Here is a 5969-nt window from a genome sequence, read left to right on the forward strand (position 1 = left end):
CCCCAGTCCGTGTTTCAAATATGTCCATCCTTCGGGTTCTGACTATTATAGTTTTTAACATACCTTTCTTTCTATATCATGAAATGTATCCTAAATGTCATGCTTTTTGTACTCTTGAAAAATCCTCACTCCAAGGCTCCTTTACTCTGATCTTTAGGGTTTATCTATCATATTTTAGGCTCATGGTGATTATACTACACATTACTTCCATGTGGACTTCTTTAACCACTCTTGAATTGTGTTCATTACTGTAAACTGACACTTTCCTAGTTTCTTATTCATGGGCCAGATCCAGACTGGCAACTTCAGGACTGTAATAGAGAATTGCTTTCTGATTTATTGGAATTCTATGAAAGATTTGGATATAAATATAGAGAGAGGCTTGAGATCATAAATAGTGCTTTATTTTGATATGCCAGCCTCACTCTCTTATAATAAAGGATGCTCTGCAGTCTAATTCATTAAATATGTACTAAACTTCCAGAAGTTTCAAGTTGCAGCACGTACACCATATGAAAATAAATAAGATGTGATTCCTGCCATCAAGGGGCTTAAAGTTCAACGGGAGAATGAAATATTGTTTAGGAAGATCTATAATAAAATCCTCTTTTAAAAAAATTCTTAAGTTGAAAAAAATTACAGATGGGATATGTATGAAACATATTTGATATTTGAGCTTGCCACTTTTTGGCCATGTGAAAATTTAGACAGGTAGAAAGAGAATGAGGGCAATGTAGGAAGAGCAAAGGCTAAGTTGGAAAACGTGACACTTTTTTGAGGAACAGTGCGTTGGTTGGAATCCTCCAACAGGAGCAGGCACCAAGATGAGAGAAGGCCTGAAAGATATTTATTGAAGGATAAAGGGGAGGAGACCGAGGAAGATAGGGAGAGCCTTGAGATTAATGTAGGTCTCACACCTGTGAAAGAAGTGGTGGACAAGGAAGGATTGGATAGGAAGAGGCTCAGAACTAAGTGTAGGTCTAAGAAAAATTTGGCCAGGCTGATGGGGCAGCTGGGAGCCAAGGTACCAGCACTAATCCTCTGGCCACTCTTTGGTGGCAGCAGCCCAGGAGAGGCATGGCTTCAGGATTGATGGGTGGCCACTGAAAACTGTAGCCAACTATGGCTCCTGCAACTGGTTTGAAGGAAATTAGAGTGGCAGATGTCCATTGACTTCTCAGCCATCTGCAGGAATGCCAAGTGGTTTTGTTTGGCTGAAACATGTAGAATATAACACAGAGAAGGAGCTGGAACCACATCACGAGGAGCTGAAATGATATGAATAGGAATGTGAACTTCCTGTAATGGAAAGATTGAAGAGTTTTAGACTTGTATATAGAAATATCATTTAGAAAGAATTGTAATTTAGGACCATATATAAATCCATATATATGATGGATTTTTTTAAAGGGGGTAGGTTGGCTGCATAAACCCAGTTAGTACCTTTTATACTGATTCAGCTGAAAAATGATGATGTAAATGTTGATAGCAGTGGCTGAAATGCAATGTCAGAGAAACTGGCTGGCAATAGAATCAAAGAATTGGGGAGAGATTATAAGATGAAAGAATGGGAAGAGAAGTGATTCTAAGCTTGAATCTAGATTTTTCAAACAATGTTGATGTCAATCATTCATTCATTTATTCAACAAATATTTATTCTACTATGTGCCAAATACTATTTGAGAGAACACTGATAAGTCAGTGAACAAAAAAAGACAAAAATTCCTTTCTTAATGGAGTTTGCATTTGAATGGGACAAGACTGTAAAAAAGTAAAACTTTTATCAAGTGATGATAACTATTTTAAAAAATAAAATAAAATAAAGCAGAGGGTACAGGGAAACCATGAGTGCCAGGGAGATGAAGAGAATCTTGATCTTTCAAATAGTGTGATAAGGACACCTCATCAAAAAGAGGATTGAAAAAACAAACGAACAAACAGAAGACCATAGCCCTCTCTATGTCACCTGCCATGGCATCTTTTCTTTGTAGATCATGCCAATTTAAACTTGTCTCTTCACTTTATCTGAATAGCCCTTTCTATTGAATGAGGTTTCTTCTTCTGCTTCATTATATGGTTATTGGATTTACCAACTATTAATGCATATTTATAGCTATTCACATATTGAAAAGGCATAGCTTCTCATAAATTTACTGAACCTCATCTATTCTCACAAATACAAATGCCCTACTATGCTAAATCTCCATATGTGAACTCTCTCTCAAGTGGTGATTTACATTTATTACTGTCTGTAAGAGATCTGTAACTGAACTATTGAAAGTGAAATACTTAGGGCAGTGTCTGGCACATAGGAAGTGCTCAATGTGTTTTTTTTTTCACCCCCATACTATTCCTTAATGATCATACTCATCATTTCTGTTTTGAAATGGTTGGAAAAATACATGTTATAAGTGGAATGCTTTAGAATATGAACATTTGTTTAATTTCAGTTTTCTTTCAATTTCAATTAAAGCTTTGGTATAAAAATTAAATTTAATAATGCATTCATATGACTGCCTTCCAATATTTTTGTCTAAATTCTTCCAATTTTTAAATGTATATAATTGCAGAATGGGGCTTTACTACTACAAAATAGTAATATTCTTACAATTTTGACATATTATGATATAACAGTATTTCTATTTATTATTATTTGTATAACTACTGTCATTCATTTATTATTTTCTTAATTAATGAAAAAAGCACATTCGAACAATTCTAACTAGAATAATCAGGTTGAGTGCTTTACTATTCTTAATAAGGAAAACAAAGGGCATTGTTGCAATTTTGTTTTCACATAAAGCAGAGAAGGTATTGCATTATATATAAAAATATTGAACAAAGAACATGGAAATAAGATGTTATGGAATTTTAAGTTGATGCGAAAAGAGATGGAGAGATTTTAGAAAACATTGCATAAAGTTCCTATCATAATTAAGAAAGGGAAAAATAGTGATCTCTCAGTCCCTCCAGGTAGAATGAATTGTCACCAAGGAGACGCCAGAGCTTGAGATGGTAAAGCAAGTTTGAAATCCTGTGTTCTCCACTCCCCTCCCTTATGATTTATTTTAAAACAACTAATTGAATTAACTCAAATGTTATGCTACATAAGAAAAATAGGAATTTAAAAGTAGGAAATGTATAGAAGGGTATGCCCTGGTATCCTCTTGTCCCTACCTGGTGAGCATTAATAAAAAGCTACATTTGTCAGTTTCTTTCAGTTTATGTTTATGTCAAATCATAATATTCCCAGTTCCTCTCCTTTTCTTTACTTCACTCTTGCATAGCTGATCTAAATAACCTTCTTTGTGTACCTACAGGAACAATAATCTTCCTCAAAGAAAATTTTTTTCCTCAAAAAAAATATATTGCATTTAGGTTGACTGAGAAGTTTGGAGCAAAACAAATTATTTCAAAAGAAAAAAATAAAGATTGAAAATGATAGATATAGGTGGATTATACCCTTAGTGTCCAAAATACTTTCATCATTTGGCTACCTGCTTCTAAGCATTTTGTTACACAAGAAGTTGCATTGTTTTTTCTTGTCTACCTCACATTAATATGCTGAGATATTGCAAACAGAGGTACACATGACAACGGATCCATCCCCCATTGGGACAACACATGACACCTACAAAAATGTCTACTCTTAGGAAGAGCAAATCCTGTTTCCAGCTCAGGTTTATAGAGTGTCTGATAAGGTACCAGGGAATTCACCTGTTCTCGAGTGTAAGAATAAATTAATATACATTAGGAACTGTAATCTCCATTAAAAAAATGTATTTTCTTCTTTTTTTGTGTTCAAAACAATTTTTGAACATTAATACTAATAATTTTATATGCTCATATAATTCCTTTTTACTCATTTATTATAGGTCACATATTAAAGACACATTAGTCTACAATATATTCTTCAAAGTTTTTTCTCATTTTTATTTAACTTTTAAAATTTTATAGTTAAATAGAACCATTCTATAGTACTTGTCTTGAGTGTTTTTTCCTTAGATGACATTATAAATGAAACTACTTTCAGAGTGGTACTTCAGGAAATAAATATCCTCTTGGATTGGTTTCAAGACAAAACCATTTTGTATTGATTTTACTCTATAAATTTTACTCTTGTAGGGAGATAGATAGATGGATAGATAGGTAGAGAGATAGAAAGATAGATACACAGTACCTTAGTCTATTTCATCTCTATAACAAGAATACCACAGACAGGATAGCTTTAACAGCAAAAATTTGTTTCTCACAGTTCTTGACGCTGGGAAGTCCAAGATCAAGGTGCTGGTAGATTCAGTGTCTGATGAAGACCTCATTTCCTGGTTCACAGACTTTTGTCTTCTTGCTGTGTCTTCACATGGGGAAGGGCAAGGGAGTTCTCCCTTGTCACTTTTATAAGGGCACTAATCCCATTAATGAGGGCAGCTTCATGACCCAATCACCTGCAGAAGACCCCACCTCCTAATACCATAATGTAAATTAGGGGTTAGGGTTTTAGTTATGAGGGGCATGTTCAGTCTATAGGAAATAGATAGATAAATAGGTAGACAGAAAATTTCACTTCAATGGGATAAAAGAAAGGATATGGGCCCAGTCTTGCATCAGGTGGGCTATAGTGCAAAACTGCAGTGGAACCCAGAAGGTGAAGGCCTCATGCTTTACCACTATAAATTAACACCTCTTAAAGGAATTTAAAAGGTGGACCTTTAGTAGAAGTACTTCGTTTTATTGGAAATAAAAATATATTTTTATGTTGGAAACCTGGGTGTTTATCATATATATTAAAAATGGAAGTAATAGACATCTAGTTAGTATTTGAAAAAAACTATCACAAAAAGATGAAAGCTAGAAGACATAGTTAGAAACTTCTTTGAGGTAAAATGGTATAACATGCAAGTAGAGCTATCATCTAAAGCCAGATGTATAAATCCCAGGAGATCTTTGAAAGAACTCAAAATTTTGAGATTTTGAATCTCAAAACTATATAAATTTAGAAACTATATTTTATTACACACAGAATAATTTTACATAAGAGACTGATTAAAGTTATAAAATTATAAAGATTTAGAATGTAAGCAAATGATTCACTGATTTTTTTTTTTACCTAAAAGTTTTATCTTTAACAATCTTCTGGGATTTATACATTCCAGCTTCAGTTAATAACCTTACCTGCATGTTGTACCACTTTACATCAAAGAAGTTTCTACCTATGTCTAATAGCTTTCATCCTTTCCCTTTTGTTGTTCATAATATGCAATGTCATGTTTTTCTGTAACATGTCTTTCTTACTAACTATAAACCCATTGGAGGTCATGAAGAGTGTTTTTATCAGACATATCATAATCTCCAGTGGAATCCAACTGGATGATGTTTTTAGTCCTTATGCCTGTATTATTACCTAATGGAACACATGATGCTTGTAGAAATTTTGGAATGTTTTCCATAATGTCACCACGACTTTTTGGAAGTATATTACATAAGAAATTCCCTCTCTGGTCTTTGGGTTTAAGCACACAGAACCTCACCCTCCACTGTCAACAATTTGGGATTGGTATCTTCATATGAATAGTAAAGGAGAGAAAAAGTGATACCTTTTCCTCACAGGGAAAAGGTGGGAGAAGGTCATAGGGTGACCTTTCTACTTCTGCGGTTTTCTCAATTTCTTTCAGTTTAAAATACTCAGTGCCAAAGTCCCAAATTTTGGAGTATTGTATTCTGAGCCTCAACAGTAAACACATAGAGGTCAGTAGTCACTCCTAGTCTGCTTGGAGCTGCATCGTTCAATGATCCAAAATAAGTCTTATGCAAAACTCTACAGCTCTTAGTTCTCAATTACATAAACTATATTGTAACTTCTGTGCTTTTTCTAAGATTCATGAGGTAACAGGGTATTGAACCATGTTTTCTTAAGCATTTTTAGTATTGAATAGCTTATCTTAATTTTTTGTTGATACATTTCTAATAAA

The sequence above is a fragment of the Propithecus coquereli genome, unplaced genomic scaffold, assembly GCF_000956105.1.
Source record: "Propithecus coquereli isolate 6110/MARCELLA unplaced genomic scaffold, Pcoq_1.0 Scaffold245, whole genome shotgun sequence".
Lineage (NCBI taxonomy): Eukaryota > Metazoa > Chordata > Mammalia > Primates > Indriidae > Propithecus > Propithecus coquereli.